The following is a 15,592-nucleotide window of genomic DNA, read 5'->3' as shown; positions in this document are numbered from 1 at the left end:
ATATAACTTAGGAGAATCTTGGCAATTAAAGTAACAATATGATTATATCCTCTTTTTATATGCACAGACATTGAATTTAATAATGGGTCACATGGTTATTACTTTTCCTAACTGTTAGGAAGTTATGAACTTGTCTTTATATATATATATATATATATATATAGATTCTAAGCATACTTGATACTTAACTTTTGGTTTTCTTAATATTTATGTCATAATCCTTTCACTATTTAAAAGTTTCAATTTCATCGGGTATACATTAATTTTAGTAGAAGTTGTAAATATAGTAATCAGACCCAAAGTATTAGTATATATAATACAATGTAAAAGAATTTATAGATAAAGCAAAATTTAGATTTCAGTACTTGGAGTCTGTTAGTGATAAACTATATGATTGACAAACGTCTAACAACGATAAAGTCTATTATTGATAGATTTTGTTATATTTGTAATTTTTTAAATGTTGTTAATTAAACATGTAATTATTAACTTAAAAGTGTTATCTGTTATAATTACCTTAATTTATTTTAATCAAAATCCTCTTTTGTTATCACAAAAACCTAGAATTTATTTAGGAAAAAAAGTCAAATACATTTTATTAATTGAGTGTGAATTAGCGTCACATGTTTCAGATTTAATTTATAATCTTTACTATATATAAATGGGATTAGGGAAGATTTTTTGTTTCATCTTTTGTCTTTAAATTTTTATAAATTCCTATTATTTCATTTGTTGATGAGACACAATTCATTGAAGGTAAATATTTGTGAACTCGAGAATAGGTGCAACTCATATCGATGAGATTTGACTCATCAACACGTAGAGTTAGTATCACATAAAATTAACGCTTTTGATAAAAATGGATTAAAATACACTTGAAAAGTCATTTTGAGTTGTTGTAAGACACTCTAATTTCTTTGAAAATGATTTATTTTTTAAATTAAACACTTGAAAATGTATTTCAAACGTACGTTTTAATTATTTAAAATGATAAAGAAAATGAATGCAATTACTTTTGTTGGGTGCATCTTGAATTTGAGAGGTTTATATAGCAAAAATGATTCTCTTGACACCTTTAAATTTTGAGGTTTAAGTTTTTTCACTATCACCAAATGATGCCAAGCGGACACAAATCGGTATAAAGTTATAAGCTTAATTTGAACGTTTAAGGGTGTATTTGGTTTATTTTTTCAAGCATTTAATTTTGAAAATAAGTTATTTTAAAAAAATTTGAAGTGTTTGGTAGCCACCCAAAATAGTTTTTGAAACACTTTCTAAATTTTTTTTAAACCATTCTTATCAAAAGAATTTAAATAAAAATAACTTTTTTAAAAAACATTTTTTTTTTCTCTAGTCAATTCAAAGAGACCTAAATATGTGTCTATTGATATTATGGAAAGAAGGGTTTCGAGTCATGCCCCAACCATCAAATACAATTTAGAGTTATTTAGATATTCAATCCCTTTTCAAAACTTATTTTTATAAATGTCCAAATATTTTGAATATTTTCAAATATGAGATTTAATGAAAATTTCGGACAAAAATAGCCTTCGAGATGGTCGGTTGGTGTATGTGTGCCCATTTCTTAGATTTTGTTGCATATTTACAAGGTCCCTTTAATATTGGAGAGAGAGTATGCATTTATTATAGAGTATTTATTAGTTGAGATTTTCTTCCCATTTACAATTAATATGATTTTATTTTACATTTCACGTATCAAACATTTTTTATGGCACTGTGAGCTTGTTCGTTTCACGGCAACTCATTTTATTTCTTGTAGCGGACTCATGGTTATTTTTAAATAAACCTTATAATCAATATATGAAATATACTAAGATTTATTATATAATGAAATATACTATTGCACATATATATGTTTACTTGGCACTACTCCATTTGTAAGTATATTTGAAATATACTCAAAGAGATGGTTGTATTGTATCACAGGATATAAATCACTCAATGTTCAACATAAATTGTATGATATATTATAAATTTATTTATATCACATTATATATAATAAATTTGATTTAAATGGTCACAAATCCCAATAAATCAAAATTTAAACAAATTTATTTAGCTTCAAATTAATTTTCAAATAAACAAACATATCTACCACAATATATAAATCATAGATGGACTCAATGTTCAAGATTATATATATATATATATAGTATAATAAAAAAAATAATCTTTTCAACCTCATTTATATCAAATAAACGAACACATATATCACAGTATATATAGAAATCTTACAAAAGCTATGGAAAATTGAAAAAGAAGAAGAACATATATCACAAAATCGTAGAATGAGAAGAAAAACGGAGCAGAGTGGCACAAGGCGACGAGAATTGAGCAGATTTGACTGGGTTGGATCTAGGCGGAGCTGGGCAATGTTGGATATGGGCAGGGTGACAACATCAACGATGGTAGGGTAGACTGAGGGAGACAATGGCTATCAGCGGTGAACTGCTGCAAACGATGTAGATCTTAGAGAGAGAGCCAGAAAATTGTCTTTATCACCTTATTTATGTCAAAAAGTGAATATATATATTATAGTATGTATCAAATTTTCTATAAAAGCTTTGAAAAATCGAAGAAGTACATATACTCATAGTATATATATCAAAATCTTACAAAAGCTCTAAAGATCGAAGAAGAAGAAGAATATATATCACAAAATCGTAGAAAGAGAAGAAGAAGAATGGAGCACAGTGGCGGAGGCATCGAGAACTGAGCAGATCTGACTGGGTTGGATCTGGGCAAGGCAGCAACATCAATGATGGTAGGGTGGACTGAGGGAAATGACAACTACCGACGATGAATTGCTACGGATGGTGTAGATCTTAGAGAAAGAGCCAGTTCTCTAGAGAGAGAGATGGGCTCCCTCCCTTACGCAACAGCTCCCAACGGTGAAGAACAACAATGGATAAGCTGAGGCACGCCGTGAGCAACAGATGAACATCCTAGGGTTCATTCAATAGACATGCGAAACAAACATTTTTTTCGTTAGATTAGTTTAACCATTGATTTAGGCCTAAAAGTCTAAAGTCCAGGTTTCCTCTCCCTAACTTAACCCTTTCTCATACCTGAAAATTGATTCTATTTTCATGCAAAGGCAATGACAAGGCCAGACTCTACATCTTGGCAAGTCAGTCTGACATTCTTACCAAGAAGCATGTGTTGGGTTTTATGCCCTAAAATTCGTAGATAGTAAGTGTTATTAATTGACCGCCATCAATAAAGAGTTATAGATGTTAATACAATAAATGTTATTGTGTTGTTTTCTATTTTGTCTTAATAACCCTAAATCCAATAACTAACATCCAAGGTTGCCTTATGAGTCATGAACTGTATGTAGAGACATACAAGGACCAATGTTCAAGATACAACCTGGGTCTATAGTATAGGCATAAGGTTAGGTACTTTATCCTGGTGACACTATAAATACAACACACTATGTATTTGATATAAATACAATGTTCCAATGCGTTCGTGTAGATAACATGCGAGTGGGGTATCCTATGTAATGAGTTTGCAAAAGGTCGGACCATGAAATAGTGACCACTAGATGTAACACTGTTAACTAGTTAGGTTTCTATTTCAATAGGATGACCTAGGCAACTTAGTCTTAATCCTAAATATATTATGAACTCATGTTCATGAGTTCATGAGGGATTTTCCTTTGATTTGTATGGGTGAGGGTGGCCAGTTTGCTGACTCAATATGCATTATTTTGGAGACAAGACCAAATGGGGAGCTGGGAACATAATAATACAAGTTGGAATTCACTCAATCCAATAAACTAAAGATCGTAGGTTATTTTATGTAATTTAAATAAGTATGTAGAGACATATAGATGGATCTTGTTTAAATAATAACCTAAACCGTCTATAGTAGATAGATAAGATTAGGTACCTTATCTTGGTTACACTATGGATACAGCCTGCTTTGTAGGTATTGCAAGTGTTGTAAAGTGCTACAAATGATCTGATCCTTACCATTTATGTGGAGACATGTGAGTGGGGGTATCCTATACAAAGAGTTTGTATAAGACCGAACCACGAAATGATTAGTCTCATTATATAACTCTGTTAATAATAAAGCTTACATTTCACTAGGATGACCATAGGTGACATGACCTAAATCCTGAGTGAGGTGTGAACTCTTGCTCATGAAGGCGGTCCCTTGATACAGTATGAGTGAGAGTGGCCAGATTGCCAACTCAATAAGCCTACCATTTGGGGGATTCGTCTGACTGGGGAGCTAGGAACACAGTTACATAAGACAAAATTCACTCACTCCCTGATGTCAGGGGGCTGATTGTGGGGCTTGAACATAGTGGCCACACCCTCTCCTGGCCCGAGAGGGACTTGGTCATAGTTAGACTATGACTTATTGTTCATTAGAGGAATCAATGGTACTTAAGGAGTTAGATGTAACTACAGGGACAAAACGATAATTTTGGCCCAGTTGTACTTACGGGCAATTTGTGAAGAATCATTGCGATGTTGATTGGTTATATCCAATGGATACAAAAATATATCTGTAGTGCAAAGAGTACAACTCTCGGTCTTTAGTAGAATGACAGACAGTTAATGGAAGTTGGGTAATTTAATTAAAGAGTTTAATTAATTATCCAAGTACCATTGGAACTTTAACCTAGAGGTCCATAAGGTCCCCTCTGTAGCTCAACAATGATTTAATCAAGAATTAATTTTGGATTAATTTGAAGTGTTCAAATTAATTGAGAAAATTAATTGTATATGATATGTAATTAAATTAATTATATATGTGATATAATTATTATAATGTATTTGATACATTATGATATAAGGTAATATGAGAGGAATTGAAATATAATTCAAATTATGTGGATGAGATTCATATAAGTGAATTTAGTGTAAATGTGATTTATATTAAATGTCATGTATGGTTGAGAAAAATAAATCTATAGGTTATATTATATTTAATACAATATGTAACTATAGATTATGTGTTATATGAGATATACATATAGTTTATATATATATATATAATAAGGTTGTTATTATATGTATAAGTATTATTAATTTAATTTTATCAAATTGGTATTAATTAATTAAAAGGGAGGGAGTTATAACTCCCTCCCCCTAATTTATCTCAACTAAGTACGTGATGTGGGAAGAGAATGTGAGGTATCTGATGCTCATTCATCTTCCTCCTTGAAACCCTGGAGAAAGGTTCTCTCGGAAGGAAATTACACAGAAAAAGAAAGTTCTACGAAAAATTCTCTCTCCACCTCTTTATCTCATTTTTCTTCCAAAACTCTTAGGTAGAGCCCACATCTCCTACCTATTCTCAAACCCTAGGGGAATACAGGAGGCTCCTCTTTTGGTGGTGTCCCTTTTTGAATAAGAGATCGTGATCTGTTCGAGGGAGTTTGTGAAGAATTTTTTCTTCAAAGGGTAAGTATTTCTTCTCCCCTTTTCCTTTTTTGAATAGCATGCTGTAAATTTAATTTTAATGCATAATTTCTTCTTCTTAATTCTGTAACTTTGTAAATTATGTGAAATACGAAATTGGGATCGATCCTCGCTTTCTGTTGCGAAAATCTTTGACGGTTTTCCCTTCATATTACTAAACGACATAGTTTCACCATGCATCCAACGTATCAAAAAAAGTAAAAAGCAACTTTGGGACTAGCAATAATTGCAAGGAACAATGTGAAAAAAAGTTGTCTGACGCGCCTACTGTGGTCTTAGATGACAGAGAATATCCCTTGCATCCAACTATATAAGAATGGCACTTAAAGAGAGAAGATATGCGAGGGGAAGAGGGGAAAACCATCTGGGAATCAGAGAGCTCAAAAGAGTCATCTTCTCCCCTCCCCCCGGCCATCATAACCATCACACGGTAGAAAGAGCACCATCAAGTTCAGACCAACAAGAAGCAAGACATTGTCACTAGAAGCTTATCCTATTATTTCTTACACATTATTCCCCCTTTTATCTTTATTTTATTTTGACATTCAACCTATTGTAACTACCAGTTTATTTCTTAATACATCATGAACTTCATCTTCTTCTTCTTCTCCACTACTTCATCTTCTTCATCTTTTTCACTTTTACTACTTTCACCATGAGTAGCTAAATCATAAATGGGATGGAGTGAGTTTATCATCATTCTAGTGAAAATAATAAGGGTAGAGATTCAATTTGCTTAATGTGTTAATATTTTTATGTCTTGGTTCCATTTATCTAATTGAATCAAGTGGTAATAGTTAACTGCTCGAGAGAGTAAGTAGTTGTGGGTCTCATAAGTGAAATAAGAAGTGTCTTTAGAGATAAAGATAAACGTACATTTAAATAACCTAAAGTATGCATCATAGAGATATGAAATATGTGGCAAACTCGTCGAGAGGTAGAGTGGTTTTGTGGTTATGAACTTAAACGAAAACTTGATGTTATGTTCAAAGGATTGATGGTACTCATCTTAACATCATTTCTTTCATCTACACATTTTCCTCGCATTTTTCGCTGCTTCTTCATTGTTCACGTTAATCATCTCTATCGACACTGAATTCTTTAATTTTATGTTTGTTTTATACTTTTAAACCTCATATGAACTTTGTTGAACTTTAATCTGTGAAACTGAGTAGAAAATCATTACTAAATTAGTCGAGTCTCATGAAAATTCTCGTGTTCGATTGACCTCGATTCTCAACGAGAATACCTCTTATTAAGTTTGTACTTGGGCTTTGTAAGAGAAAACTTGTGATTTTTAAGAGATTTAATCCACATTTAATTGAGCACCATATGCAAGACAACACTCTCATTTTCTCTCACCCTTTCAAAAGAGACTCCCACAAGTCGGTACTTACCAGAGTCATAGCGAGAAGCCCTTTTGGACGCATTCCCACTGAGGAGGAGGAGTTCGATTCACTGGAGAAAATAGTCTCTTCAAAGGTAATCTCTTCTCCTTTCCTTTTTCATGCTTTTGGTTAACCATTGAAATTATAATATGTTTATGATTCTATAATTTACTGTTTTATGTTTTTCTAAATTTTATTTCTAAACAAAACTCAAAACAAAAGGTGATCAAATGCTTCCACTGGAAATTCAATTCTTTCAATATCGATTAGCTTAATTTGGGTTGGTTATTAGCTTTAATGTGTTTATTTGATGATTTTGTAGGTTTCATGCACTTAAGAGGTAGAATTAGGGGTGTTCAAAAAACCAGGTAACCCGACCAACCCGGACTACCCAACCCAAACCGCAAGGGTTGGGTTGGGTTAAAAATGTTAAAAAATATTAATTTCGGGTTGGGTCTTAGGTTATCCCATTTCAGGGTCGGGTCAACCCGACCCGACCCGAATATATATATATAAGTTAAAAAAAACAGTCAAATTAAAAAAAAAGAACCGGTGGCTCAACCCGGCCCAACTCGAAAATTTTAGGTTGGGTTGACCCCCCAAAAAAGAACTAATAGGGTTAATTATTAGCCAACCCGAATTTTTGGGTTAGTCCACAAAAATCTTCCAACCCGACCCAACCCGGACTATGTACACCCCTAGGTAGAATCAAGCATTAAGATTAAAAAAAAAAAAATAGAACAACCCGTCTTGAGCCCTAATACATTAGTTGGTTAAAAGAAAAAAAAATGATGAAATCACCCCTCAGCCTAGCGTTGCAAACGCTGAAAGACAAAATCTGAAAAATTTTGTTAGAGTCGCAAATTTTATTTTGTCAAATATCTATCGCTTGGAGTATCCAAAAATTCTGCTTGATCCAAGTGGTTCAAAGTTGTTGTTTTACGCCGTTGTATCTTGATGAGACGGTTGTTATAGTCTTTTTATACCCGTGCAGAGTGAAATAGTTGTCTTTATGATAGCAACTTGTAAGTGTATCTCGATTACCTATTGAATTTCTACAAGATATTGATGCCCCTAACAATATCCATTATCTATGTGGACGTGTTTTGTTGTACTGAGTAGAATCCGTCTTGTTATTCTGATATTGGCAAGGAATGTATCTGTTGGGAAAAAACTCCCACTTCTATCGCAGAAATAAGCAGAAAAATAACAGAGAAACTAAAAGAAAACAATAAAACTGGAAACACAAGAATTTACGTGGAAAACTCCCAACTTGAATAATTCTCTCCCCAATCCCAATTACAAGAGCACTCTTTCAAAGTTTTCGACTACCCACACCCTTTTCCCATTCTCAAACTAGAGAATATACAAAGGAAATTTAATTAGAGCTAGTACACCCAAACTTAGAGTGTTTCTAACTGAGACGACTTGAAACTAGAGGCATAAGCTCATTTTGTAGGTTTGGAGCTCATCTTCATTCTTCAATTTAACCGATATGGGATAAATTGCACTTCTAATATTTTGCCAAAATCCAACCCTAACCAAATAGGGAGTTGTTATTGGTTCTTATTCTGCTACATGTTTGCAGCCCTGCATGGGCGTTTTAGACTTTGTATCTCTCTTTGATTTGATGGTAGAGGCAATTGCAGTTTACGAGGGCCTTTATGTGAGTGGGAGAATGAGTTTCAAAATGAGTTTCAATGATCAACGATCCTTGAACTTGTTGTTCATCATTCAAATGTTGAATAATGAGTTGGATGTTTTAAGTAAAATTTTCATCTTTATTGACTATCATTCATTTAAACGATTCCTTCCAACAGGTGGTTTTTAGTCATGTTATTATTTTATTTGCTCCGATAATTTTTTGGCCTATTTTCTGGCGCAAAATGACTTCTTCTCAATGACTTACTAAATTTCCCAACTCTCTCATTTCTTTCCACTCTAATTTTTTTTTTACATTTTTAGATAATAGTACTAGGGGATTTTCAAAAATAGAAAAATAAGTAAAACTATTTATACAAAATAATAAAATTTTAATATTTTTTTATAGAGGCTGATAGTGGTTTATCAGTGTCTGTCATTGATAGAACTGATAAAAGTCTATCATTGATAGACGTAGATAGAAGTCTATAAGTGTCTATCAATATATTTTTTTTGTTATTTCTGTAAATAATTTGACAGGGAAAATTTGATAATAATAAGTTTCAAGAACAAAATTTATTTTTACTCCTTTGTTATACATGAATTTTGACCTAAACAATGGAAAATCAATCACTGAGGCATCATTTGATAATCATTTGGTTGTTTGTTTTTGTTTTTGGCTTTTGAAAATCTACTTTCGATTTTTAGATTTTGGTTTTTTTTTAAAAAAATCATACATGTTTGATAACTATTTTTGTGTTTCCGTTTTTTGACAACAAAAAAAATTAAAAAAAAAACATGTTTGATAATTGTTATTTATTTTTTGTTTTAAAAAACTCAAAATATAACATGTTTTATAATAGTGTTTAGTTTTATTTGTTTAATAAAATAAAATCAAACTATTTTTGCCATATTTTCGATCTAATATTATAATTATAAAATTATATCTTTGTTTTAGGATTATTTACTTATTTTTGAAATTCATATTGATAAAACACTATCGATATTTTAAATGAACTCATAATCACAAATAAAAATCTTACATAATAAGTAAAATGAAGTAAAAATATAAAAAGTAAACCTATCGACAAAATACAAGAAAATAATTTTATTTGTACAATCATTTTGAATACAAAAGAAAACACACTCTCATCGTGTGGTTTCTAATTATTAGAAAAAAAAGTATAACATTTTTTTTATATTCTACAGACGTTTTAACTTTAGATTTTTAAATTGCTAAAAAAGTTAAGATATATTTTTCCTTAAACGAAAAATAAAAAGTGATGTGAAAATGAAGTGTAAAATATAAAACAAAAAAAATAGTTTCAATATTATTTGCCACTCAATTTCATATAAAAAAGTGAAAATTATTGTAATAAAATGGAATAAATAGTAAATAAATAAAAGTAAAAAATTGCAGCCACTTAGTTTATTTAAGGGAGAAAAATATCTTTTTAGTTACTGGATTTTCAAGTGTAGGTGCACTTGATTCTAATGTTTTAAATGGATCATTTTAATCCCTAAATTTTCAAGAATATATTTAAAAAGTCTTACTAATAAAACTAAAAATGTTTTCAAATATAAAAAAAAATGAACCAAAATATTTACAAATATAACAAAATTTCATTATCTATTTGCAATAGATCACGATTGACTACTATCTATGTCTATCATAGATAGGTTATGATATTTTGATATTATTTATAAATATTTTTAATAGTTTTGATTTAAAATAAATTTTCACAAAACTAATAAATTTAATCCTAAAATTGACTAAACGATGATGTGGCAAGACGATTCCAAAAAAAAATATTTTTAATTATTTTTCCTCAACCCTCTTCTCCCCCTCTTTGTCCCTCTTTTTTCTCTCATGTCTCCTCCAAGTCCTCCCTTTCCATCCTTTTTCTTTTTATCTCTCACTTTCCAATTGAATGCAACCTCCCCCTCCATATACCAATTTATTGTCTGATTTTATATGTACAAACATAAACTTTAATGCCATTTTTGTTTTAATGAATGTTGCTCGGAAGGCATTGGTGTAGCTCTGAAATTGCCTTTTAATTTATAACATTATCATCTCTCTTTCCTACTAATTTATTGAGAGATTAAATTTTTGTGTGATTGTGTGTAGAATTCTCAACTTCTCATGTGAAGAAAGAAAGAATCATTTTAATTTTTGGCAAAGAAAGGAATTTGGGAGAGAGTAGAATACAAACTCATAGCTCCGAAACGGCCTTCTGAGCAAGGTAGTAAAAGAAAGCTTGTTGAGTTGTGAATTGATATTTACATTATATTTCCATATTTTCATGAATTTGACATCAACATGAGTTGCGAATCGATATTTACATTATATCTTAAAAAAAATTGTGAAACAGAAAGAAAGAACCGAAAGGGCGGAGGGAAGATGAGAGGAGGGAGAAAAAAGAGGGAAAGAAAGACTAGAAGATGGAAGAAGAAAAATAATTAAAAAATGTATTTTTTCTAGGTCATCTTGCCATGTTATTATTTAGATAATTTTAGAGACCATTTAAACCTATTCTTGAAAACTTAAGACTAAAATGATAAATTTAAACATTAGAGACCAAATGCATCTATTATAAAAATTTAGTGACCAAAAAGGTATTTTTTCCCCTAGTTTTAAACCTGTGAAGAAAGAATGGTAATTTTACTATTTGACTATTGGGCAACTCAGTAATTTCGGGTAGTATTTGCATCAAATTTTATTTAATAGAATAACCGTTTTTCAAAGAACAAATAACTATTTTAAAAAAACGATTTTTCCCCAAAATTGTTAACATTTTCAAAAATGTTTTTAAAATTGAAAAAACAGAAATTTCAATTGGATCTAGATAAATCTATTTTTAAAAACCAAAAACCAAAAACCAAAAACCAAAAATCAATTAGTTATCAACTGACACCTAAATAATTCTAAGAAGTTATAATTAGTTTTTAAGAACAAGATTGAAGGTTACTTTTCTTTGAAATCTGATCAATTTCTTATCATACATGTATAATTTTATGGTTCATTAAATGTACATGAAAAAAATATTTTTTTTAATCTCTTCACAAGAAATCTTATCAAAAGGTAAATATTTGAAATATTATTTGAGTTTTAAGACCATGTTTACGACACTGGAAATGTAATTCATCAATCGTAATTAGAAGGTTGGATATCATTTGGTTATGTTTCTTGTTGTTTACAAGTTGATCGACCAAATGTGTATGAATAACAAAATGAGAAAAAAAAAATGTGGTCTAAGTGCAACCATACATTGTCGATGACGTAATAAATCTTGAAGTATTCCAAGAGTTGAATCCCACGAGACTATTTATGCAATTCAATCTTTATAAGAAAGAGCTTTTCAATGCAAACCAAAGGGTAACTAGTAAATAAGTAGTTTTGAGGTTTATTAGTGATAAAAGCAGTAAAGAAGATTGAACAGGGATAAACCTTTCGGAGTTTATGTTATAAGTGATGCAGCCGCATCATACCAAGACAGTGAAATATGCATGACCAGAAAACTACTCCTAATCGATTGGGTGTCTAGTTCCTTTACGAGGACTAAGCAGCTACTATCAAATGTTCCCATGGATAGTTGAATATTAGATTAATTCAAGCTTAGATTCTTTATCCTATGGTGTTCCTTATTCCTAAGGCGACTGACCATCATATTCCTAGGCTCCTAGTCCCATATTCCTTTGTGATATCACTTATATCCTAACTTACTCAATATTAGAACTCCACTAGATTGCTAAATTAAGTGATATTTTAACTTAACAATATTTATCCATAAACTCAAAAAAGGAAATGCAAAAGTCAAAGAGGTATGAAACATAAATTGAACCCCTTAGAGAATTTAGCTCATGATAAATGATAAAATAATTAATTTTATTAAAGCAACGACCATAGCTACAATATGATGTTCGACGGGTAAAGAAAGAAAAGAGAGAATTAAAAGAAAATAAATTAAATCAATACAACTCAAAGATATGCTTTGGGACAATTCCTCAAATTCTTAGTCTTTCCCTAGGTTGATTCCTCTCACCACACACTTCCATGGGATGAATTGACCTAGAGCTGCTACGCCTTAGAGGAACTTTCATTATTAAGACTACTGACTTGAGAATTTGAGAAGAAGCCCAAGGAGAACGATGAAAATGGCAGAAATAGAGTAAATTGTGACGGATTTGTGGATGGAGAGTTGAGTGATGAAAGGAAAGGCTTCCCATCCTTCATATAGGCAATAATTGGTTGGGCACGAATATGAAAAACTAGGGCTCACTGATGCAATTGCATCACCTGGATGTATCAAACATTGTGGCCACATCACCAATCGCATCAAGACAAAGTTCTGCAAAAAAAAAAAAAAAAAAAAAAAAAACTTTAGTAAAAGCTTATAAAACTAGTCTAAATCACTGTAAATCAACTTTAGACAACTCAAACATATGTATTTACTCATTTTATCTAATTTAAGGCATCTTGAGGTCAAAATATCACATAAATATCTTTTTACTATAAAAAAATTACTAAAATAGATGGTAGAAACATGTACTTTTTGACATCTATCATAAGTATTTCATAATTGTAATAAAATGTGGACCCTATCATAAAATCTGTAATTAATAAACATAATTTGATTAAGAATTTAAAGGTGGTCAATCGGATTATGTTTGAAAATTAGATGGGACCCACACTATTTTAAAAATATTTTTTAACGAATATTCATTATCGATGTATTTGCTCGATAACGATATTGATAAAAAAATAAAAAAAGATCCAAAATTTTGGAATGCTTCGACTCGTGATGAATCTGCATAATTAAACTTGATCATCAGGCTCCGTAATCTTGCAATGTGGGCACTCGAGCTTGGCGTGGCCGCCTTTCTCTTGACCAGACCAGTCGTCAAGCTTGGTCTTTATGCACCTTTGTTGTGGTGGTTGCGTCGATCTTGCCTTGTGCTTCTTAGGCTGATTGATTGGGCTATTTTTTTTTCTTCTTCTTTCTTTCTGGGTAAAGAAAATCAAATCAGAGCAAAACAAATGGATGGTTTTTTTTTTTTTTTTTTTATTTTCATTGATTGAGAGAATAGGAGTCAAAATGCAGTAAAATTTTTTTATAAGCAGAGAATTGGTGGGAGAAACCTTAGCTCAAGTAGTGGTTATTGATGTTATTCCTCCACAATGGTATCGATAAAAAAAAAATTTAAAAAATGGGATGTTATTTTCTTGATAACAGTAGTATTGATAAAAAAAATCCAAAATTTTAGAGATGTTATTTGCTTGATAATAGTATCAATAAAAAAAAAAAACAATTTTTTGGGATTTTATTTGCTACATTAAAAAAAAAAATCAAAATTTTGTGGATGTTATCTACTTGACAACGGTATCAATTAAAAAAAATCCAAAATTTTGAAAAATTCTAATAAATAGAAAAATCCTAACAATATTTGCACTTTTGGAATTTTTAAGTGTAAATATTTTAAAAAGACCCTTTTATTTGCTATATTAAAAAAATCCAAAAAATATCCAAAACTTTTGGAAGTGATTTGTTTGATAAAAAAATCCAAAATTTTGGAATATTATTTGCAACATATCAATAAAATAAAAAAAAATTCAAATTTCATTCGAAAATGGTTAAGAGAACCACATTAATTGTAATCAAATTACATTTACCAAAATGGTTAAGTAAACATGTGTTGAAAAGAAATTTAATTACCTTTATGATTGAGGTCTATTACAATTATTCATCAATGAAGATCCATTACGTTTATACCATTTTTTATTACTAATAGATAATGAGCCTAGTTCAAAATTGTAACACTTATCCAACTTTAGAGTACAATTTGATGATATTAAAAAAAAAAAAAATTGAAGTTGCAATTGTTATACCTTGAGAATTTCCAAACTTGTTCCTTGAGAATTTCCGAACTTGTTTAAGTATCAACTAAGAGTTGATGGCCATAAAAGAAAGTCTTCGACATTTGAATGAATTATATTTTAATACCATAATAATAATATAAATAAAAAAATAGTGTTTCAAACAAAATTTTTTATTAAAAAAAAAAAAAGAAAATAGTTCCAAATATAGCAATAAGACCCAAAGTATTAGTAGATATTGCATAATGCAAAAAAAAAAAAAAAAAAAAAAAAATTACAGTTATAGTAAAATTTATCAAGGATATTTGCAATTATAGTAAAATTTATCAAAGATAGAGTCTATCACTGATAGATTTTAATATCGGTAGTAATAGACTTTCTCTGATAGATTCATGTCACAACAAACTGATAGATTCATGTCACAACAAACTCTATCAGTGATATGAGATATCACCAATATACTCTATCAGTGATATGAGATATCACCAATAGACTATCAATGATATGAGATATCACCAATAGACTTTATCAGTGATTAGAGTCTACGACTTGGCTTATATTATTTTGAATCTATTAATGATAGATTTTACATAACATATTCAAATGTATCACTTGCATAGAAGACTACTCATAGACTTTTACTACTTTTAAGCTTCAATTATAAATATTTGAGCTATAGTATAGCTATTTCAAGTTCTTATGGTTGCTTTGAAAAAGAGATTGCATCAAATTAGTTTAAATGTTTTATTGAGTTATCAATGAAAATGGAGATTGAAGAAGAAAATATATTTCTTTGAAATCTATCTGTGATAGAAGAGATAGAATAAATATTAGTTGTGTATTGTGATCAAAATCTATCCGTCATAGTAATCTATCATTGACGAAGTTAGATTGAGAATTAAATGTATGTTAGTGATAAACTTTTGTCTATGAAAAAATCTATAGTGATAGAAGCCAACATGAACATAGTTCAACTAGTATAAGACAAACTTTTAATAATAATAATAAAAAAAAATTAAAGGCCAAAAGTTAGAATCCCATAGTTATTGTGCTAAAGGAAACATAATGATAAACAATAATAAAATAACAAAAGACCGAGAGAAATGAAAATGGCAAAGAAGAGAAAAGTCAATGAAAACTAGATATAATTAAAGACATATAATATTATATGAAATTGGACATATAATGAAAATAAAAGAAAAAAAATAATAAAATTGAGA

The sequence above is a fragment of the Benincasa hispida genome, chromosome 1 (assembly GCF_009727055.1).
Source record: "Benincasa hispida cultivar B227 chromosome 1, ASM972705v1, whole genome shotgun sequence".
Lineage (NCBI taxonomy): Eukaryota > Viridiplantae > Streptophyta > Magnoliopsida > Cucurbitales > Cucurbitaceae > Benincasa > Benincasa hispida.
This window is presented reverse-complemented; position numbering follows the sequence as displayed.